At 41.4% G+C, this 24,541-nt stretch overlaps 1 protein-coding gene across 1 annotated transcript in view; it reads left to right on the top strand.

The window, feature by feature from the left end:
- Positions 1-24,541, top strand: part of ADAMTS12 (ADAM metallopeptidase with thrombospondin type 1 motif 12) — a 178,868-nt gene that overhangs the window by 6,412 nt on the left and 147,915 nt on the right. The window lies entirely within an intron of this gene.

The raw sequence follows: 24,541 nt of genomic DNA, 5'->3' as shown, positions 1-24,541 counted from the left end.
TCCCATTAGTAGTTGGAGTGCCTTTGGTACGCATCTGGATGTGAGCTTCTGTTTTAGTTTTCTTTAAAAGGAATGTAGCTCAGGTGCAGCTAAACTGCTCTGCAAATTAAACCAACTGAGGGTAGGCCGGTAACACTGGGAGATTTGCTTCAAAACTGTTCTGCAGCTTTAGAAATAAATGGTAGGATAGATGCAACCTTAGACAGAGCTTTAATTCAAACCTGAACCACTTTGAGGCATCCCTCATTCAAAAGAGAACTTCTAAGGCTGGAGCTTAAAGTTGTAAATTTCTCAATAGGCTGTGGTTCAGACTGAGACAAGGAGGTTGAAATCTTATTTTTGCTCTGCTTTGTTTTTTAGCAGTATGATAGCTTAAGTTTCTAGTTCTAGGCAGTAACTTGTCAGGGAGGAGAATAAGAGGTGAACTTCCTCAATGTGAAGGGGATGCTGTAGGGAGCTGTGTAAAATGGCACATGTAATCCATGACAGGCAAAATGCAAAGGGTTTGTGGAGTGTGCAGGCAGAGGTGATGAAGTGTGTGCAGTGTTCGTGTGCTCTAGCACCTTAATCCTTGAGTGACAAATTACAGTATTTGAAAGTGCACAGAGCAGTGCATTAATGCCTTCTGGTCAGCGCATCTCAGTCTGCAACAGGCTTGGGACTGATGTTTCACTCCTGTGCCTGAGCTCAGCACCAAGGTGGGTGTCTGTAAAGTACATCCTTTCCCTGCCAGCCTGTCCATATCGAAGTATGTTCCTTACTATTGAAAAAGTATGAACCTTTCCGAAGATTTGGAAAATCAGTGGTTATAGAAATACCCTGGCAATATATGAAAAGTAACACGGAGACAGCTCTGATCTAGATGAAATGGGAAACTTTGGAATCTTAACACAAGTGCTGATAATATTTTTGGTACGTTGCCTGGAGAAACAGACCATTGCTTGAGGTCGAAAGCTTCAGTCCCACAGGCATGAAGATCAGGGATTTTCCAAGTAATTATTCCAGTAGGGACCAACTTATCAAAACTTCCCTGAAACATGTTATGATCATACAAGGGTCAGTAAGGAAAATGAGATATGGTGATACAAATACTTCCTTTGGTTGGTTTGTGTTGTGCTTTACCAGAATGTCTTTGTTAGTTTTCATTAGGATGAGATCTTGAAAATGAGGTGCTAGGTCTTCAGTATGCCTTCTGAAGTATGTAGTCTGCAACAAGGATTAAAAGAAATACTTCAAATTACATTTTAAACTCAGCTTGGTAATATCCTTCAACATGATCTTTTCCTTTGGATTACATACTTTTTGAGGTTTATTTTGATCTGGAAACAATGAAACAATGTTTGTTAGAATACAGGCGTGGGGATTCTTTCTTTTTGAAGGGCAGATGTATCAGAAAAACACTGTCATGGCTTGGTGTCCCCACCTTACCCCAGACTGAAACTTTGAAAATACAGAATCATAATTAAATTCAGGTTGAAGATGACATCTGGGGGAAAACATGATGGCTTTGATGCAATGATTTTTGAAGTCTGAAGAGGTTGCAGTAAGAGTTGGGTCTGAATCTCTTAATTCCTCCGAGTGCCACATGCCGGGGAAGGGTGGTTTTGCTTGTGTTTCCCCTGAAAGTTTTCTGAAAGATCCAGTGTCATATGAAAACATTTATTAATGAATAGTTTTGCCAGTGTTGAAAAGTGCAATCTGGTTTTCAGGATAACAACCTGATGTTTTTGAAACTGCAATGGTCTGCTGATTCCTGAACTAGTGGCAAATTATATCCATCCTGTAGATCCCCAATTATTTGCTCTACAGCACCATGTGTATTTCTGTTTTTTTATTATATTCTTTTTTTTTTTCCTTCCTGGGGTGTGTTGTGTTTCTCCACTGAAATGATTTTTTCTGTTTTCCTTATGAGGGAGGGAAGTAGAACTTGAGAATAGGTAAACACCATGAAATTAGAGCAATTTATTTGAGATACTTAAAACCCATTCCATGAGGAGAAGTTGTAAGCTTGTTTACTGTAGGAGATTAATTCTAAACTACTTGATAAAAAGAGTTATATGCAACAATGAATTGCACAGGGCGAATTGATAAGGATCTTTGTGGCTGAGATGGCAAGAAGAGGAAGAGAAAAGAGTGCAGTTGAAGGGTGCAGCTTCCCAGAATATGCTTTGGCAGAAGTGGCTGCTGTATGGGTCCTCACCTGTGACAGCCTGGGTCAGGACTGTACTCTGAATGTGTGCTTTGGCAAATGGGTCCCAATAAAACGTAGCTCCTCAGCCCACCAGTGCAAGCCGGGGAGAGCTGGTGTGCCCAAGCATCATAAACAGAGAGCTGGTAAGAACCGACACCTTAGCCTTCAAATATGGGGAGAAGGAAAATTAGCCTCGCCACCAATACAAACTAGGGGGTGAGGTATTAGAAAGCAGCCCTGAGGAAAGGGACTTGGGGGTGCTGGTGGATGAGAAGCTGGACATGAGCAGGCAGTGTGCAGCTGCAGCCCAGAAGGCCAATCGCATCCTGGGCTGCATCAAAAGAAGCGTTGCCAGCAGGTCCAGAGAGGTGATTCTGCCACTTTGCTCTGCTCTGGTGAGACCTCACCTGAGTATTGTGTGCAGGTCTGGAGCCCTCAATATAAGAAGGACATGGACCTGATGGAGAGGGTCCAGAGGAGGGCCACAAGGATGATCAGGGGGATGGAGCACCTCTGCTACGAGGACAGGCTGAGGGAGCTGGGGTTGTTCAGCCTGAAGAAGAGGAGGCTCCAGGGAGACCTAATAGCAGCCTTCCAGTACCTGAAGGGAGCCTACAGGAAGGCTGTTTAGAAAGGCCTGCAGTGACGAGGGGAAATGGCTTCAACCTGGGAGGGAACAGATTTAGATTGGAGATTAGGAGAGGGTTCTTTACTGTGAGGGTGGTGGAGCACTGGAACAGGTTGCCCAGGGAGGTGGTTGAGGTCCCATCCCTGGAGATATTCAAGGAGAGGCTCGATGAGGCCCTGGGCAACCTGGTCTAGTTGGGGGTGTCCCTGCTGACTGCGGGGAGGTCGGACTAGATGACCTTTGGAGGTCCCTTCCGGCCTGGGAAATTCTATGATTCTATGATTCTATAGCCATGTTTCCTTGCTGACCTTTTGGTTTGACAGCTTAGGTAAATTATAAAATGATATACATGCTGTGCTTTTTTTTTTTTTTGTTGAGATGGTCCTTGATAAGCTAGTGGTGCTAGCTTATCTAAGCTGGCTTTGGTGCTTTGAGGCACCGATTTAGGATGATAATGAGTGATAGGATAGTGTGTGATCCCTAAACTGCTAATTTTTGGCTTTCTTAATGATTTGAGCTGGTCAAAATTTTTTTTTAAAACTGGAAAATACTGATTTGATTAAATAAATATGTTTTACTGGAATATCCTCTTTGCTGACATATTTAGTGGAAAATGGTTGAAATGTCATCTTGCAATTTTGTCCAAGTGAATTGCTTAAGAATGTGTCAACTTTTGCAACACTGGCCTCCTCCCTGTCCCCAAAACAAAACAAAACCTTTAGCCTGAAGTGGGGGAAAATAAAATCCTAAGGATGCTACAGGAGGGAAATCCTGGTTTTAATCCTGTTTCTGGAATTATTTCCTCTCATGCGAAGTGTATTTGGTTCATATTTGAAAGTTCCTGAATTTCCATGGCAATAGCAGTGTATAAGAGCAAACCAAAGGTGTGTGGTGTAGATCTGTGTTCTGTCATAAAGGTCGCTCACACAGCACTGAAAGACAGAAAGCCTAGAAATGGATTTCCTTCTCCCTTGTGTTTTTATTTTGAAATACATTCCTGCTTCCACTGGCATTACACGGGCAACGCTCATGTAGCAGAGATATAACTCTTACTATTCATTTTTATTCATAGATTCTTCAGAATAAAATTTCTTCAGCATAAATCCAGGGGACAGTGCTGAGAAGATGTGATTTTGAGGGGCATCTGTTTGACTAAATCATATTGACAAATGATTGAAAAAGAAAAGTGACACTTTCAAAATGTGGGAAACAGCTTTTTGCCATTACTGCTTCTCCAGGCTGACAGTATGTTGCTTTTTCAGCTAGAATGTCATCTTACCTAGGAATTTCACCATTCTCTTAGTTGTTTTGAAAACAAAGTATGCTGATGTCTCACAAATTTCATTTTCCTATGTATTTATGTTTCCAGAGCTGTCTGCAAGCGGAACAACAGTGTGGCAGATTTAAGATATAATAATGCAGAGGACAGTCATTGTATGACATTGTTTGTCTTTTAAAACATAGATATATCTCTATTTTTAGAATATATTTGGAAGCAAATGGATAGGATCATAAAGGCATTTGGGCAGAATTGGACAAGAGGATTAAGATGACAAACTAGCAGGGATCTGGGGGAACTAAAGTTTTAATTTCCAAATCCATCTTTTTTCTAACACCTTGTGATATCCTTGTTTCCCTTTTGTGCTAACTAGGTCATGACCTTCTTAACAGGTTGAAGAACATGATGCTGTAAGCTCTGTCTCTTCTTCTCTGGGTCAGTTATCTGGTTAAGTCTTTTGCATTTCTGGGTCTTGTAGAATAATGCATGAGGCTGCGTTAACATGGGAAGAGCGGGGCAGACCTTGCAGTTTATTTTGGGTCACAGTCGAAGAAGGAGACCCAGAAATGGATCAAACTGTGGCACTTGGTGAGAGAGCAGACATGAAATCTCTTAGGTACAGGAAAGTTTCCAAGAGGAAGTAAAGGGAGAAAATAGTTTTGGTTTTGTCTTTCTCAGTGGAAATAATATTGGGGTTTGTCTTGGCAGGCTATTTAGGGCACACTTCTAATAATGCCACAGTGCCTTTCTGCAAAAGATGATAAAGAACATTTCCAAACACTAATGCCTTAATTTTCAGTTGTGCATTAGCTCTGAGATCCCTTGTGTTGCAGCAGCAGTGTCATCAAGTTGAATGAATACCCTGGGTTTATGCACTGAGTCCTACAGAGCTGGGGAGTGAAATTTTCTCTGATAGTCTCTCCTCTTCATTAGGAACAAGGCCCTCTTTTATTCGTTGGTAACACAGACATTGTTTATAGTATTTTTAGATGACAGAGCATCATTAAGTCTTTGTTTCCTTGACACTTGTTTACAGTGTGGAGCTGTCAAGTGACAGTTGCTTCTGGTAATACTTTTGTCTTCAAAGGCCATACAAGCATTGGCACGGAAATGGCAGAAGAATGGAAGAACATCAGTATGGAAATTGAGAATGGTCTGCACACATGTACCTGGTCGGCTCCTGGCCATATTGGGCTTTGTGTAGCACTGTGGGCAGATCCTGCTTTGGCTGTCTCCAGATGGTCAGAGGGTTGTCTCTGTCCTGATGGGCATCAGCTTTTACTAGAAGTGCTGTGGTCGGGCAACAGGAACACAGTACTAAATCATGAATCACTGTTTGTGTATTTATTCCCCCTCCCAAAATCTGGGACTGCAGAACATTGCTGTTTCTTAGCAATGACAGGATACACACTAAGCCTGGTGGCTGCTCCATACCCTGGCAATTTGTAGAAAACTGGGTCAAGTCTGCTGCCTCTTCCTAGGATTTTTGAAGGGTTTCCCCCACCTCATTTCTCCACCCTGTGCCCAGCCGCAGCCGTGGAAGCCCTCTGTGAATAGTTAATTGGTGGTTGTATGTCCAGTTCTTTCTACATGGCAGCGGGTGGAAGGTGCTCCAAGTGGGTCCTCTCTGGGCAGAGCTGTGTCTGCTTTGACACACGTGGCAAGTTTGCCACTGAAAAGCAGAGTGGTGTCTAAATTCTGCTTGAATGTAACTGTTCTCCTTATTGCAGGATATCACCATTATGTGAAGCCTAAGAGCAAGCTTTGGTACTTACGCAGTGTTACCTATATTCTTAATCTGTTCCGCTTAGTGCAGCATAAAATCCACCAGTGGCATTTTATCTGTTGCAGACTTGCTTCAGTTATGGAGAGCTCAGCATGATATCTGCTCCTGCTACATGTCAAGAAACTTTTCTAGTTAGTGTGAGATGCCTTTTCTATGCTGACCCATGTGTTACCATCTTATCATCTGTCCCAGGCTGAACAGTTGTGTGCAGGTACCACAAAGGGACTTCAGCAGTAGTGGTGCCCTATGAAAGTGGGCTAATACTGCTGTTTAGACTTTCCTCTCCTGTGGATATGGAAAGCCTGCATCAAAATGTCACAATGCTCAGTGTTTTCCTTAGATGAGTTTAGGGATAAAGGAATCTCTACTTTGAAACAGTTCTATAATACTTTGTTCTAAAGCATCAGAAGAAAAAATACATTGCTAAGCTTAGAATAGGGATTTCTGTCTGCTTCTTCATCTCCCAGTTTGTGAGACTGGTTGATTATTGGCAGTTTTTTTGTTTATCTGTTGTTAAAGGTAGTTACCAGAGCTCTGCAAAGCTACTGTTCTACACAATTCAGTCCTATAGCCCAGAAAAATGGCCACATCTTTCTATTCCCTTGTGGTATACCTGTGGCCAACAAAATTGTTTCTCTTCAAATCCAAGTCTTTTTTTGATTATGGTAAGTGGGTAAGTATGTGGCAGTGCAGGAATACACTTAAGGAACAGGAAGATGTAATCTTTCCTTCAGCTGCAGTTGTGACCACCTGAAACTGGATTCATCACTGATCCTGGGCATGGAATTGTAGAGCCCCAGAGCACGCTTGGACACACATGCTGTGTTGGAGGCTGATATTTTAAGAGGTGGGTTGGAGGCATTCCTGTTGTGCTATGAATTTCATTCTGGGAACAAGGGTACTATGAGATGAATACACAACTTCTACAGAGGTCTCTTCCCCTTCACTCCTCTCTCCTTTCTTCCTCTAAGAGGGTCTCTCACGTCTTTGTTTTCCATTCACTTGCCTTATAGGACTTGGAGGGTCCTGCTTGTGATTGAAAATATGGCAGATGACCCTATCTGCCAGTTGTGCCTTCTTCCTTAGATGTCAGTGACATCTCCAGTTTGCCCATCTTTTAATTTGTCCATCTAGTGATAATCTGCTGGAACCAAAATACAGGAATAAGGTGTTTGTAGAACGCCAGGCATGAGGGCACGCTGCCAGCCTCTTTCTTGGGCACAGGAATTGCTCCATAGTTGGATATAATGGAGCTTCCAAAGTCTAAATGTTGTGGTTTGGTTTGTTCTGGCACGTGTAGAGAAGGAAAGACCTGCTAAGTAACTCTGTTATGTATCTCTCATGTTTCTTCTCTTAGGCAGTAGTACAGAAAAAGCTATAAGTAGAAAAATTTATGCTGAAATTAAATACAGTGTTCCCTGTGCTTCTGTTCTATGTCATTATTGGTTTGCCTGTTTTCTCCATATAAAAATAAATATCTGGATATTCTCCTTGCTTGGCTAGTGTGTTGGTGGTGTTGAGTGGTTTTGGTTTTTTGGTGATTTTTTTTTTTTTTTAAGATGATCAAGGTGTGTGTTTTGTTTGTTTTGTTGTTTTGTTTCTCCCTAAGAGATGCATCATTCAAACTTTGACTAGTATTTGCTGCAGTACTTTAACATCCATCCCTTTTCTTTGTGTTTGAACTTCAACTATCCATCTGCCAGCTCCCTTCCCCCAGTCTTTTGTCTGCAAAAATACTCTAATTGACAGGTCAAATGAATCTCATCAGTGATCTCAATACATGAGAATTCGGCTGTGTCTGTAGCTCCTGGTCTTGGCCTTGTCACCTTTAACCAATATGAAGTTGTTAGCCCAGAAGCTGGATTTGACTGGAGTTTTTATAATGTAGTTGTTACATGTCAGTGGAACAGTCATTGACTGGTTATGTTAAAATAAATATTAGTCAGTATGAACTGATATGAAAGGAGTACCCAGGACTAGAATGCTCCTTTAAGGTGACTGTTTTTTTGAGAATATGAAAGGCAGACTCTTTTTTAAATTTTTTTTTTTAAAGAAATTTCACTCTTTTGTTTAAACTGGTACCTACTTATTTGTAATTACTTAGGAATATTGTTAGTGTTCAGAGCTGTCAATCATTTCCAGTTTTCATGTGTCTTCTTAATGTATGAATATTCTATGTATGTGTATGTATTTTTTCTTTTTCCTGAAAGTCTTCACTCATGATTTCATGAGTTTGGTATTTTTATAAAAAGTGAATCTTTTACTGAGGGGAAACTAGGATTGTGATTTTGGTCTAAAGGTTCAGAATCCAGAAGTAAAAAATGCACTTAGCATCTACTTTGCCTTGATTCTTAACAATGTGAGGTTTGTAAGGTGGTCTGTTCTCTGTTACTGCTAGTATCCTTGGAAGTTGTTGGCCAAATTTAGCCTGATCTGAAAGAGAAATAGAAGTATGAAAGCATTAAGTTCTTACCAATTTTACAGGTAAAGGAGGGAACTTCTGATCAGTGAAGCGATGGATGTACACATGTAGGTTGACCAGTGGCTCAGCACAACTGTAGGTCACTACTGAGCAGAGTGCAGCTGATGGTAAAGAGTGCTGGAGGATTCAGGAGAGATTGGAGAAGATGACTAAGTGAGGAAACTGAGCACATGTGAGAATCACCACTGTGGGGAAACAAAATTTTCATAGTTCTGCTGTTCATAGAACTTTTTCTTTTTTTTCCTTAATCCATTTTCATGTTGCTGAGAGGAAGGGTACACCTTGGAAGTAAAGCAAAATTGTTTGCACTGGTTGCCATATTTACAACATGCTGTACCTGCTGACCATCACAGCACATGCTTTGTATGTAATCGTTAATAATGAGCAGAAGAGAAGGAAGGAACTGAAGCTTTCCTACATACCCAGTCAGTGATGCATATAATGTGACATTAATAGGGTCACATCTTGCCAATTGCATGCCTTATTTTCTAGCTGTTCAAAAAAAAAAAAAAAAAAAAAAAAAAAAAAAAAAAAAAAAAAAAAAAAAAGAAAAGAAAATTACCAAGAAAAGCCTGTCTTGCTCCTGTTCTGAGCAGACAAACATTGGCAGGATGATAGGTGGTGAACAGCAGCGGGGACGTAAACAACAGACCCGAATAGTCTGTGTCTGCTGCTTGCACTTGGAGGATAGATGGGCTAGTGGCACTTCTACAGCAGCTCCCTGAGCCTGGCTTCTGGCACCAGCTGAAAAACAGCAGCCTGAAGATCAGGTCCTACCTCTTCAGTTCTCTCTCTGACTGTCAGAGAGGAGCAGCTGCAGTCCCTGAGCAGTGTCAGCATCAGAACACGGTTAAATATACACATATATTGAGCTCATACGCATGCCAATCTGTGTACCTGTATGTAGCTCTGTCGTTGCAGAAAAGTTACAGCAGCTAAACTTCTTGGTTTAAGATCCATGTTGTGGGCTGAGAAAGCTTCTGTGCTGTTGTATGTATGAGGTATTACCAAGCCATGGCCAAATATATTGTTTTTTTCCAGAAACTGGTGCCCAGCCCATTTGTAAATTGAAACAGAACTTAAGTTATTTAGTAATTTAGGCTGGGATATTTATGTACTTTATATACACACTGGCTTCAGGGTGTGCTCTAGAGAAAGACTCATCTGAAATTGCAAGCTTTAAAAATAAATAAGTAAATAAGTAGTAATAAAAAAGGCTGGAAAGAAGGCTGGTTGTCTTGGCTAAACAGTGCCTATGTTTAAACACATCCTTGTGCATTCCAATTCTCATGGCAGAGAGCAAGTCCCTAATAAACTGCTTAGGCTTGTTGATGCATGGAGATTCCAAGAGTAGACCTAAATCCACTGTAGTTGTAACACACAGTAAAGGCTCATGCAGACACTGTTTTTGATTTGAAGTTTTCTTCTGTTCAAATTACAGTCTTTTTCCATTTTTAAATGTATATATTTAAAACAAACTTTAATATCTGCTTATCTGGATGCAACAGTAGCTCTATGTATTACCTTTTGTAGAACAGTCGTGGACCAAATCTGGTTAAAATTGTAAGAATAGAGGCTGTGGATAGGGTGTATGTCTGTTTTATCCAGCGTCCTTTGTCCAACAATGACTAAGTAAATTTATGGGAAGAGTAAGATGAGAGCAGTAGGACATGTCCCCTTTGTTCATTCTTGCCTTTATTTTCAACTGAGATCAAATTTCTTGATTTGGGTATATTTTCTTTGTTCAGAATAAATTATTTTTTCACATACTTTCTTATTCTCCCCTGAGTCACTTGGTGCTAGAAACATGAATCTTTTACAGTGAATTATAACACTTAAAAATGGATTTAGATGTATCTTCTTTTGTTTTTCACTAGCTTTTTATCAATTTCTTTTGATGCTTCCTAGGGCTATTGTCTTGGAGGAGACAATGAACAGTCAAACTCTGAACACAGTGGCCAAAAAAACCCCAAAACCTAAGTAATTTATTTTCTTTTTGCAGAAACTCCTCAGTTAAGAACTAACATGTTTCTGTGTTAGCAAGAGGGATATAAATAGTTTGTATTACTACAAACTTCCTTGGTGGATGCTTATGGAACTGGAATGACATTATGGATAATATTTCATTCTTACTGAAGTCTATTACACTTCAGTTCGTGTGTACCACTTGAGAAAAATGTCTCTGCCAAAAAATATGCTATAAATAATTACTTCTAGTAACCTCAGATTAACTACATTTAACTTGTAGAATTTTATCACTGAACAATCACTGATTTCCCCGCATCCTCCTTTTCCTGACATGCCCACGTAGTATAATTTCAACTGGAACTTTAGTTGGATCCAGTTCTAAACTTTTGTTTGGGATTTTGCCTCTCAATATGAAATTGTGGATGATTTCCTAAAAGGAAAGCTATCAGACAATTTATGTTTTAGAGTTATGGAAGTTATTGGAAAAAGATTGTCTCCGTTTGTTCATTACATTGTTTTAGTTTGTCTCAATCTGCAGGGTTTTTAAAGTGAGGGTAGGAGTCGGCATAAAAAATCCCCAGGTTTATATTTATGAATGCCAGGTAGTTTAACAACAAGCCCCAAACAATTGTTCTCAACCCAGAAGTTCATTTCATTAGTCCCTGATTAAATGCCTGTTACTTAGGGGGTGGGTACGGAGGCAGCTGAATTGGTAGAATTTTCTTTTGGTCTGTATTTCCATCAGTGTTGAATGACTGACCTGATATTGTAGTGCACCCATGCAAGTATTTCTTATGTCTTGGATGTTGTGAAGGTTGCATAATTACTGTTTACGATTTGCACTGTGCTGGCAATTTATTCATTGCAAATAATTTTTTGCATTATACGGTGGATCAAATTTGTATTTGCAAGATTGGCAGAACAGTATTGTTGTGTGTGAATGTTTATCGTCAGAAGCATAATCTTAAATTGAAAACAAACAAACATGATGTGTGATTTCCTAAATTTATGCTAATTTCTTTTTCTTGGGTTCTTTAAGTGAATAGAAAATGTGTCTGCAGTTCTTTCTAGAACTTTTACTCTCTTGGTTTAATAAGCCAGAAATCTTAATCTTTCTAGGTCAAGTGTACCGTGGTTAGCCCCAGACAATCTAGTTACCGGTTTGAAAAGGCAGCATTTTCATTGTGCTGTCAGTGCTGCGAGGGGCTCAGAGGGGCTCTGTCTTGCCATGGAAATGATAATCACATGTGGAGAAGTTGCAGACTTGAGTGCATTTAGGTTAAAATTCAATGTTGCACGGTTGACTCTACAGTATTCTCAGTACTGAGCCTGCTCTGGCCCCTTACAACTCTGCTTTTGCAGACAGTTAAATGAAGAAAAAGCTAGAATGAAGAGGACTTTGTGAATATAAGCTGTGGCTGTCCTTCACTGCTCCTTGTGTATTCCATGGCATGGAGCCCTTACTGCTCAGGTCGCAAACATGCTGCCGGGCTGTAGGTTTTTAAGAAGGTTGAGCAAGCAGCTGTAGACATCGCGTGCCTGGTTCTTACAGTGCACTAACTGTAGAATCATAAAGTGGTTTGGGTTGGCAGGGACCTTAAAGATCATCTAGTTCCAACCTCCCTGCCAGGGGCAGGAACACCTCCCACTAGACCAGGTTGCTCAAAGCCCCATCCAGTCTGGTCTTGAACACCTCCAGGCATGGGGCGATTTCTCTGGGCAACCTCTTCTGGTGCCTTACCACCCCTATAGTGAAAAATTTCTTCCTAATACCTAATCTAAATCTCCCCCTTTTCAGTTTAAAGCCATTTCGCCTCATTCTATCACTACATGCCCCTGTGTCGCGGACAGAGTGATTAACTTCACTAGTTAGAGTGAAGCAGAGAAATATTTATTAAGGTGAAACAGTGATTTAACAAAACCAGTAGTGTGATAAAACCAGTGGTAAATGCGATAGTGTTTACAAGATTCGATGTCAGGGTACACTCTATGATTTACTGCACAGAGGACAGGGTCAGACAGAACTGTCAGGGAGACCCTCCCGTTGAGTCACGAGGTTCAGAAAGGACCCCCTTGCTTTCTAAACTCCTTCTCAGAGAGGAGTCTGGGTGCGGCTGGATCCAATCCTAGTCCCAGACTTGGTCAACGGTTTATGTCTAAAGGATGATATATGCACAATTAATCCTTTACATTACTTAGATAAAACTTCAAAGTTTAGCATGCTATTAGTCACTTACCGAAACTCTGTTGCGGCAAGGATTCCTTCAACCTCGAGGAGTAGAACCGGAAACTCTGTTGCGGCAAGGAATCTCTCAACCTCGAGGAGTAGAACCTTCAGTGAGCATCCTCACCAAAGGGGAGATCCTGGCGTGCAGCCCGCTGCCATACAGGAGAGCTCAAAGGGGCTCTTGGGCTGTCCACTATTTATACAGTAAGATAATTGACCTATAGTCATACTTTCATGGCAACAAAATTTCTAGGTCCCCACTCCAGACAGTATTTTGACTCTGCTGCCAGCCATCCCTCAGAGACCGGGTGCAAGTTATCACAGCTGCTGTTGTGATGGCCGAGGTGGCCAAGGCCGGGCAGGAGCCGAGAGGGGGGGGGGGGGCAAACCAGGGAGAGCACACCACCACACCCTGTAAGAAGTCCCTCTCCAGCTTTCCCTTTCGATAGGGGAAGGCCACTATAAAGTCTCCCCAAGAGCCTTCTCTTTTCCAGGCTGAACAACCCCAACTCTCTCAGCCTGTCCTCATAGCAGAGGTGCTACAGCCCTCTGGTCATCTTTAGGGCCCTCCTCTGGACCTACTGCAACAAGTCCGTGTCCTTCACTGTATGTCTGATGTATGAGAGGGCTGCATGGAGCCACGTAAGTGTCTGGATCTGTTTGGGCAGCCATGTGGAGCAGCAAGTAACCGTAATGCTCCCTCACCCTCATACTGGTGCTTGGCGCTGCTGAAGCTGCTTCCCAGGCATGGGAAGCATCAGAGAAGAGGCGGGTGAGGTTTGGTGACATGAAGGGGCCACTGCAGCTGGCCCTGTGCTCCAGAAAACATGGTGGGTTCAGAACGTGCTTCAGCCAGGAGAAAAACACGGGTTGTTCCTTTGGTCTCCACCTCCGTCTGAAGGTACTGGAATGTGTGCACCTTGCTCTGGACTGCATTGAAGATTGACAGTTCAAGTGGTGTCATATGTATGCTTGACAATAAAAAACCCTATTATTTAGTACAAATAGGGCTGAGTCTTGCATCTTATGTGGTTAGGAGTCTTTTTTTCATAAGGTGGATTTTTTTAATATAACTTTTCTTTAGCAGAGTTGCCGTAGGAAGAAGCACTTCTAATAGTGTGGTATGCTGGTGGGTGGCTGACAAACTAGCTGGGATGTGGTGTAATGCAAAGAGGTATATAGCATAAAACCAGTGGACCCTAGCAGCCTGCCTCACAGAGGGCATAGGAGACAAAGGCATGGGAGACAAAAAGCATGTGGAGATCTCTCTGCGGTGAGTGTATAGGTTTATCACCTGCTGTTCCTTCAGGAAAGGGGAAGTTTTATGTCTTTGAGTAAAGGACTTCCAAACTTGGTTCATGAGTAATCATAGTTAATCTTGCTCATAGATGCCTGAGTCGATGTTTTAGGTGTAGTCCCTGTTTTACCTTATGAATTAAAATTGGCGTAGTAGCTTCATTTCTTAGTCAGTGGTTGTGTATTCAGGCATCCTAAATGGAGTATGGAATCATGAATGGAATAAAACTGCTCTTTGCAGCACCACTGGATGCTGTTGGTTTTTTTCACTTCTTCACTGCATGCAGCATAGAGTAGTACACCAGCTGCCGAAGTGTAACTACCCTTGAGATGGCTAGAGGAAAGTGCAAATGAAATACAGCAAAGTTTCTTTAGCCTACTTAGCTATTATTATCATAGCTATCAGTGAGAACTTTTTGTCTGTGGTCCTCTGTGGTCCTATTCTGACAAGGGAGATTATTTATGTCTTTAAATGTTTTTACAAACAGGTATTAAATATATAGTATTTGTCCTCCCCAGTCTTTCTCCTGTGTTAAGGTGTGCAAAACAAACAGCAAGATGAAAGTGTGCTTCTCGGTATTTATTATCTCTTCTTTTTCACACTGGGAATGTCAGAGGTCCTTCTGCTAGAGTAAAAAACATCTTTATGTTGCGTTAGTGCTGTACTGATTATAATAAGGTACTAGACCTAAGACTAGAACTCCAAGATTTGTTATAATTACAAGCAATGTTTTGTAACTATTAACTTGTGTTGGAGCTTGCAGCCCTGATTTCTAATCCTGTAAATCTAGTGTGCCTCCTCCTTGTGTGTGCTTAACTTTTAAAAGGGAAACTGCTTAAAAATGTTGAAGGCTTAAAAAGAACCAGCTGGTAGGGTAACTAAAATTGTATGGGACTTGTTTAATGATATCATGGAAGCTCAAGACAAGTGATAATTCATTATTATGGTTTTAATTCTTTAAAAAAGAAAACCACGAAAAGGTGGTGGGAACAAAGAAAGTAAGAAGTAAAACCAAATAAAAGGAAAAAAAAATTCTTGCAAATTTAGTAATTATAGTCAGGTGGGGGAAAAAGGAAAATTAACATACAAGCTGGTAAGATAACTGAAAAAAAAGCAGAAAAGAAAAGCTTGTTGCCTTGAAGAAAGCTTGTTAAAGGTGCACAAATTGGGAGCTTTTTCAAACACTTGTGAACAAGTATGTGACTGAGAATAAAGGAATTGATTGAAGGAGACAAGGCTGTAGCAGAAAGGCTACATTATTTAATGAAAGACAAAAAATCAGTAAGACAAGGTGCTTTTCAAAAGGAATTAGTATAAAATTGCTGAATTACTAACTGTGAGACATAATCTATCATTTAAATTGACCATAGAAGGTGGGGAAATATGTGGGCAATGAGATGTCTTGGATGGCAGAGTAGTAAATGGATCAGATGACCAACTGAGAGAGGGAAGTTCCAGCAAAGTGATGAGAAAACCATCCTTTGACTCACAAAGTCCCTAACAGGAAGATTGCCAGAACATCTGGAGGTCAGTGACTGTGTCCTTGTATCACTGTACTGTTCTTACAGCCTGTTCTTACAGAACCTGCTCTTGTCTGGTGCCAGCTGAAGGATATAGGGTTGAAGGGACCTCTGTTTTAATCCAGTCTGGCTATTCCTGTGTTCTTACGGCATAGGGTATGTAACAGGTTTTCACCAACGTGGGGTGTTCTTGCTCTATGTGTTTGCCAACATAGATGCCCTTCTCTTAAAAGTTATATTATGTGGTATAGAAAACAAGAATTGGCTGCTGTTTCTGCCATGAGATTTGAGGATTTCTTTTAAAAATAAGTTCTATCTGCCTTTGTTTTCCATGTGAAATCTGGATGTCCTTTGTTGCTCTTTGTCCTCAAAGGGCCTCATTAAATCATAATCTGCGTTAAACAGTCTTGGCCGTGTCTATAGATGACACCAAAGCTGTATTTCTTCCCTTGGCAGATTTTTGCATCATGTCAGTTCAGAGTGGCTCAGTACTTCCTGACAGTTTGTGATGTATCTTTACATAATCTAGTTAAATTACAGTCTGGTAGCAGATGCTTGTCAAAAATGGCAGATGCATTTAACCTTTTTTTGCATCAAAATGCACAGAGGATCCTACTGCTATTTCTTCAAAGTAAAAGCCGAGTCCCAACAGCTAGAAAAAAGTGAATAGTACAGGTTTTCCCTTACATAGAGAAATGCACATTCCTAATTTATTGCTAGCTAAGATACTGAGACAACATGCCACTTGTTTATCCAATTAAGTGTTCTCTTTGAAATGAGGAAATGGATTTCACTTGGCTTTGGAGAAGAGTTCAAAAGTCTGAGAGTAATAGCAGTTCAGGAGAGAGATGCCAAGGAGGGTTATAAAGCTAAATGGCCATTACTGCTCCCATGGGAGACAATCGGAATCTAAGGAGGGAATGAAGCTGGTAGAATAAATTAGCTACAACTAACTGCAAAGCTCTGCTTGCAGTAATAGTCACTGTCTTCCAGAAAAAGGGGTAACTGTGTATTGGAAGAGAGGCTAAATATGAAAGAGAGGCTAAATAATACTGTGAGGGTGGTGAGACACTAGAACAGATTGCCCAGAGAAGCTGTGGATGCTCCATCCCCAGAGGTCTTCAAGACCAGGCTGGATGGGGCTTTGAGCAACCTGGTCTGGTGGGAGGTGTCTTCGCCCATGGCAGGGGGGTTGGAACTTGATCTTTAAGGGCCCTTCCAACTCTAACCATTCTATGATAATATGTAATCCCAGATCATCACCTACGCTGATTTAGGCAGGTGAGGTTTTAGGCTATCATATTTGTTTTGTAGCAGTGCTTTGAATTGTTCTGGTCATTAGAAAGGAACATGATTTCCAGACCGGTTGTGTTAACCTTATTGGTCATTTTCTTGTAATTAGGCCATGTTTTCTTCTAGGAAGGCAGCAGAGCAGCTTTTGGTGTACTCTCTTCATGTTATGGCTGTGAATATTGCTTTATATGGTATTTTTTCCAGTTAAGTAGATTATCATAACACTTTTCAAGAAATGTGTTCTGTAAAGAGCTTAGATGACAATTATGTGTTTTAAAATATAAACCATCCAAGTTTGTTTATGTCAAGCTTCTTTATGGAAGCTGAAGCTAGCAAAACTGAGTTGAGCTTTTCATTCTTTGATAAAGGTTCGCTGTTTCCCCATTGCTAAGAATTTCTGTTCTTTGAACTGTGAAGTCCCAGCTGACATGTGCATGGGAAGTCATTATTCATCCAGACACGACAGTGTGAAGACTCAAGTTGCAGAACACAGAGATGCAGTGAGGAATAAAGCCTGTAGATGGATAAGTCTTGGGGGAGTTGAAAGTCCAAATCAGAAAAACACATGAGGTATAACAGCTCAGACTCTCAAAGTGGATGGATTCCTGTGAAGTGTAGGAATTTGTGAATTGTCTGTCTGCCACTGACTTTCCTGACTTTTAGCCCTCATACAGGCTATTTTTGTGACTGAGCAAGTCACTTGGGTCCCATTTGTGTCCAAGCCAGGAGATCAGACTGATCTGATTTAGAAACAAAACAAAACTAAAAATCAAAACAGAAAACCTCCACAACCCGCCCCCCCAACCACTAAATCTCAGCCAGTATGCTCAGAGCTCTCTTTTTTCTTTTCTTAACCTGATTACAAGACAAGGTCTCTTAACTGTTTAACCTGATCATGGCAGTAGATTGAACTGTTAATCTGCGTTAGATCTATAACAAGGCCACAGAAAATTGATTAGTATTCTTCACTGTGATTTGTCCGATGTAGAATTAAATCAGCACACTAATTTATATACTTGCATGGTAGATCTACCATGCGTTACTGATAGAGAGGAATAATTTGGGAACAGACTTCCATCCTTTCTACCCACCCAGCTGCATCCACCCACCCAGCAGGCTAATGACGTTAATGTGGCAAGATGAGTATGTACGTATCTGCGTGTAGCACTTACTCTCTGGTACTTGTTACAGATCAAGTGGAATTATAGCTCGGCATTTCAGAGCACTGTGTTAATTTGGGTTCCAGGCGGTTGGTCGGTGGTACCTGGCTTTCTTCTGTCTGGTGTCAAGACGTGAGCTGTGCTCAGTTCAGCTTTAGGCACTGCAACACTGTCTGTCCATTGGCTGGAAAGGGAGCTGAGCTTGGCTGACTCAGCTCATCCAGGTTGCTCATTCCTCTCCTGGGTGTAATATTTGACTGATTGCAGAATAGTTGTCCGATCTACCTAATTTGGCAGTGGTAAAGAGGAACCTGAATACAGGCCCTAGGGGTAAGGGGGTAGTAAATGGTGACTGCAGAGGTTTTCTGACTGTGGCAGGGTAGGTAATAAACCCCAGTATAGAACAGATAGCAGAAGCCTATTGCAGGGCTAGTGGTAGTATGGGGAGACAGACATACCACATGTCCTGGACAAGACAGTAACAACTTTCGTTATGGAGTACAAGACAAATAAGCTTAAAATAAAACTATAAGTACCACAGCAAAGATTTTAAGTAAGTCTACTGAATTGCATGGCTTCATAAATTGGGAGAATATCAAGTAAGGGGAAATTATTGGGAGAATTAAGTTCACAGAGTTCCATATGTCTCTGTGCTCGGGCTGCTTTTTTTTTAAATTTTTGTTGATAATTATGGGGCAAGAATAGGGAACATGTGATGAACTTTGCTTAAGATGCAAAGCTGAAAAGTATTATCATTACAGAGCAGGACTAGGATGTTGTAGCACTAAACCAGATAATATAAGCCTTGAAGTTGCAGGGGCGAAATTCAAGTGTCAGTCTGGAGTGTTAAGTCATAAATTTAGCAAACAATAGGCATTTCTGTTTTCATAAGCTCATCTGTTGGAAGTGTAAGACCAAGACTTGAATATACTTGCTTTATAGTTTGGCTTTTTTACAGTTTATTACTAGCAGGGTGTTATCTTGAAAAAAAAAAAAAAAAGAAGAGAAAAAGAAAAAAGGCCCTAGGATGAAGCAGAGATTAGAAAAATACGGAAAAAATGGGAAAACTTGGTTAAAGATTCTTAGAATAGAGCTTAAAGACTTAGAATAGAGAAGGCAGTTCTCACCACTCAATTTGGAAAAGGCAGGGAAAGACATAGTGGGAAGTATTCTGTCTTACTTTACTGTTCTCCAGGTATCTGCATTTAGCAGCTCTGGGAAATAGGATTGTGGGTAGATGTTGTTCTGAGCCAGTCTTGCTCTTCTTATGTGAGATTTAGTTTACACAAAGGAAAACTGGCAACTGGATCTGTTGATTGAGGGTTTCCCTTCCTGTCCTGTTTCTAGCTGCCTGAGTACTGTTTTGGATGCTCAGACCAGAGTGGTTTGTGAGGATTCATTGACTCACTGGAACAAGCAGGTTAACATTCTTGAGAAGACCTGGAAAACTAAGAAAAAAGTAAATAAACTTTGAAATCAGAGCACAAGAGATTAGGTGACTGTGGGAGATAATTTAGACATACTTGGACCTATCTGAGGGTGGGATTTCAAGAAGTTGGGCATTCCCCTTTAGCCCTACTCTGAAATTTGGTTGATAAACTTCTTATCTTCTTCACAAGTGGCCTTCAACCTTATCTTTCTTTCAAGCATATAAAGGCTAAATTGAAGGTGATTCTCTAGGACACAGTGTACTTGTATTTGGTATGAGTCCAGATAATGCAGTTGATATAAATAATTAAAACCAGCATCTTTCCTAAGTATAACCCCCCAAATACTCAAAAGACTTCTGAACCAGGTGAGATACCTAACATGAGCTCAAATCACACGCTTGTGGATAATTGTGGATAATACAGGGAGACAGAGGAGAGTAGTAGTAAAGGAAAGATAGGGCTTTAAGAATAGGGGAAAAGGGAAAAAAAAAAAGGAGAGGGTGTTGTTGACGTAACTGAAGGTAGAGAAAAGATCTTGGCAGCAGTAAAGGTCAGTTGTCTGGGATCTGTTATATACAGAAGCTGAGGCAGTGCAGTGTGTATACATCTAAAGGACAGTGAGCACAGCAGTGTTCCTGTAGGGCTTGTGTCAGGGAGTGCTTCGCTGTGGTATGCATCAGGAGCTTTATTTGGGAATGCAGATATTTAGGGAGAGTGCAGCAGAACTTTAGAAACTGCTGAAGAGCTTTTAGAAGAACAGCAAAATGCCTGAAATGTGCCCTGCTTTTCAGGGATGTTGTAGCCTAATTCTCTGGTCCTTTCAGTCACAGGAGGGTGTGGATCACAGAATCATAGAATGAGTGCCAAAGCATTGCAGCTGTGGAGTCTGATGTAGCATTAACCTCTTTCCTGCTGGTTGTGGCAGAAAACGTTGTTCTGGGCAAAAAGAATATTTGAAAGTAGGTTCTTTCAGACTGCCCTGTCTGCCATTTCTTTGCCCTGGTATTGTTTCTCTACTGTTTGCTACTTGGTATACAGCAACAGAAAATGAAATGGAGCCTGAAAATGGGGTTTGCATAAAGACTCTGCACTCTGAGCCTGACCAAATATCATCCTGTCCTTACCAGACGTTTGCCTAACCTCTTTCCTTTGGGAGAACCAAGGATAGGTTATTGAAGGAGTGTCTAGCTCAGAAGAGCAGGAGAGAGTATCTCAGTACCCTTCACTCAGCATGTGAAGAGTGCAGTGCCCACAACAGCAATCTCTTTGGCATTTGATGGAGTGAAAAGGAGGAGGCAAGCATGAGTTCCAGGCAGGGCTTAGGGGGTTTTTATAATGTCTTTCTTTGTTCTGAGATGAACCTGCCTGTGCAAACATGTTTCATACCTGTCCACTGTAGATGGCAGACCCTGGGGAGCAGTAATTATGTGATACGCTCTGCCACGCTTGGCCAAGCACAGCCTGATAAAAGCAATGTCTGTGAGCATCAGCATTCTGGAGATGCTGAATGGGGAGAGCATCAGAAGGTTGTGGGGGGTTCTCCCTTCCTTACAATCTCATCTTCTTGTCCAGTTTTCATTCAAGAGAACAATTTCTGAACAGAGCAGTGAGTGTTGCTGGTCATTCAGGTAGGATGCACCAAAAAGCATGAGCCCACCACAATCTTTTTACAAATACCAAACAAGAAAAAAGTCCTCCTAAAATTTTCCTTTACTTTAGTCCTACTGCACATGCTACAGTATTTTGTACTCATTAGCCATACCTTAGAGAATATGATGTCTAAAGCAAATTAACGTATCTGTCATCACATAACTTTCTCATAAGACCTCTGTTGTCCCCTTTTGTCCCTTAGTGGGGGACATATTGATGCCGTGTTGCTTTCTGAGTGCAATTCTTTAGCATAATGCTAGCTTTTAGGTGTGACTGTCATCTGCCATACACTGCTCTGTGTGGTGTGTCTCAGGCCTCTTCTGTTCATTGCTTGCTCTGGCTTTTGTTACTCTCTCCGACCCCTTCTTGCAGCTGGGGACAGCTGCTTATGTGACCTCTCCAGTCCAAAACCAAGGAAAGTGATGGTAGGCTGGGCATCCCCTTCCCTGCCCACAGTTGGTGGCATCCTTTTTTTCTCTTCAGGAAAGCGCTGTAGTGCCTTTCTGTGGTATCAGAAATGATTCATTGTAGGATAAGGCTGATTGAGAACAGAGGTCTCTCATGCATTGAGGGAGTGAAGGGATGATGAGGGGGACACAAGTTTTCTAAATACAGCCTCTGACTTTTGTAATTAGATAGGCTCCAATTACTGCATACCATCTTTTGTTGGTATCTCCCAGGGCCATATCCTTGCTTGTCAGCAAAAGCGGAGTTACCTGGGAGTGACTACAGGTGCTGCCCAGAGTCCCCTGAAGCTCACTAGCCCTTTGTCCTAAAAGCTTAATAGTACTACAGTTTCTAGTACTATCACGTGTCTTTCTGGTGTTGGTTTCATGGAGGATTCAAATGCCCTGCTTTCTGTTGCTGAAGTAAGATAACGTCTCTTACATTGGCTTGTTACATGATAGCAGTGCACTGGAGTTGCAGAGAGAAAAGCCTAGGTATCCTGTACTTGCTTGCTAAATTCTGCAAGAGCCAGATTAACTATTTGGAGAATTATCTTTTGAAGAGTTTTCTAGGCCCTGGAAAGGCTTTTGGGGTCACCTTTCACTTTCAGAGGTTACTGGGCAAGTATGTGAGGCAACAAACTATTTACTTTCTGGCTTGGATTTGTTTCTGTATAGACTTGCAATGGCTTTGGTCAGACAGCAGACATGGTGCTTACTCTGTAATCTCTGCTTTTTTGTTGTCTCTGAAAGACTAATTTGTGCTCCAAGGACTCTGGTAAGAACAGAGAGAGGTGAACTTGATGCTGATGACAAGAAATTCTAATTGTTTGGCTCAGTGTAAGTGTTGGACAACATCAGAGGAAATACTCTGGTATTGCTTCCAGATCTGTCTTGTACAGAGGCTGAGACAAAAACCATCTCTGGTTTTCTGTATTACTATAGTGTTGAAGAACGAAATGTGCTCTCTCAGTCTTCTGCAGTAGTGTAAACTTAATGGCTGACTTGTAACACAGCTCTTCATGTTGTGTTACATGTTATTAGGGCAAAGATTTACCCAGAGGGGCAGTTTCACGCTGTGGTTACGATAGGAAAAGAGACAGCAGTCCTTGGTAATACACTGTGTTGTTCCTGGCTCGTTAACTGTGCCCGATTTTTTTAATCTGTAAAATGGGTAGAACTGCTCCCTCTAGAGCTGAGAAGAAATGTTGGGGTTGGGGCTGGGAATGGAGGTGTGAGAGTTACAGCTGGGCAGCAGGGTGAGAAGGTGTCGTGGGTGCCCACGGCTGCTGGGGACTTTGCTGTTCTTGGCCACCTCTGTGGATAGAAGCCAGTAGTGAGTATTGTCAGTCTCTGGCAAAATTCCTGCCTCCCATGAGCTGGCCAGCTGGCCACTCTGCTCAGCCAGCCCTGGCCCTGCCTGCCCAATCCAGTTATGAAATACAAATTAAAGGAGGTGTTTAAATGCAAAGTATTTGGTATTGCACATTAATTTACTTTATACAAGGGCTAGTTAAGCAGTCATAAAGTAGCAGTTTGGCATAATACCTCTAGGGGGTTTTGGAGTATGAGAAGAGCAGGTATTTTCATCAGCAGCAAAACAACATTTTCTGAGCTGTAAAACCTCATAAGAATACTTGCAAAAGTCAGTCATGGCTAAGGGCCTTGTTGCACAGCCAAGAAAAGGGTAAACCCCAGTGTGATGTTGAATATTTTTGTATGCTAGTGCAACTTCAGATCTTTGGCTGTGTGTTGATACAGATTTCCTTGTGTATAATGAAGCAAGAATGTAGTGCTTCTAAATAATTTTTCCATTTTTGTAGAATTATCAGAATCACTGCTGTCACACAAAGGCAGGGTCTGCAATCTGTGTTTTACTGCAATTCAGTGTTTTACTGAAGAGTGTAACTTCAGCATTTGCAATGTAGCTTGGGAAACCTGTGTGGTGGTGTCAAGATCTGTGTGCAGAAGTAGTGTTTCTATCCAGTTGGCCCTATTAAATATAGTTCAGTAGCATTTTAAACTGGAGTTGAAACTTAGTATAAAATTTTAAGTGAACTACTTGTCTGTGTAACTACTCATGATATAAGTAAGGGTACAGGAAAGTTTTCAAACCCATGAGGGAAATGAGGAAGCATGTCTCATAAGCTCTGTAAGGAGCTAGAAGAGACAGGCAGGAGAACCCAGGGGTGGGATGGAGCAGACAGTGGGACATCTGGGAGTAGCTCTGATCAGTAGCGTGGAGCAGACAGTGGGACATCTGGGAGTAGCATCCTGATGCTGTGATCAGTAGCAAGGGGTGCAGATGACCAGTGAAGGTGGTACCTGTGAGTGTTGGCAGGCTACTTGCTGCAGTTTGGACTGTTCTGTATTGCTGTGGTTCACAAGGTGTATGCAGCTGTGTAAATTGGAAATCTTGACATGAGAATGCAAGACCAGCACACTCCCCGCTTCTGTTATCAGAGCAGACAGTTTGGCATTTTAATTACTGCACCCCATCCTACCAAGAACATGGAGTACACATCCACAATAGTTGGGGTTGGTTTTTTTTTGGTTGGTTGGTTTTGGTTTGTGGGCTTTTGTTTTTTTTTAAATCTAAAATATATTGTTCAGTTTAAGGTGGAAAACAGAATCTTTTTGCATATGGAAAAATTATAGCAGGCCACAGCTGATATTTATTGAAATAACAAGCCCATAAAAAAGGCGGCAGGCAGTTGGGAAGAATCCCCTGGGAATCTAATCAAAGTTAATTTTCAAGCAGTTTTTTTTTATGTGTAGACTGTTCCTGAAAGCATGGTAATGCATTTGAGTTTACTGGGAAAAATCGTAAGTTCATGTCCTCAGGACTGGGCTGTCTTGAGCCTGATTTGAAACTCGTAGGATATTCTCCTGAGCTGCCATATGTGCCTTCCTCTTACTCTGCCCACTGCACTCTGTCCTAAAAATACTATGTATGTGTCAGTTCAGGAACACACGTCAATGAATAGTAATTGAAGGGCTGATGAAGAGGACAGGTCTCAACAGTTTGTATCATTGATTTTTCGGAAGCTGGTGTGTGCCTTCGCAAAGAAAGGTAAACGCTGCATTGGATATGCCGAAATGTAAAGACTGGAGAGAAGGATAAAGCAATGACAGTCACTGTGCCACAGAAAGGAATGCATTTTTCTTTGTTCCTGAGGAAACA

Source organism: Calidris pugnax, unplaced genomic scaffold, assembly GCF_001431845.1.
Source record: "Calidris pugnax isolate Ruff unplaced genomic scaffold, ASM143184v1 scaffold178, whole genome shotgun sequence".
NCBI lineage: Eukaryota > Metazoa > Chordata > Aves > Charadriiformes > Scolopacidae > Calidris > Calidris pugnax.
The sequence above is the reverse complement of the archived record's forward strand: the minus strand, read 5'-3'. Positions and strand labels throughout refer to the sequence as shown.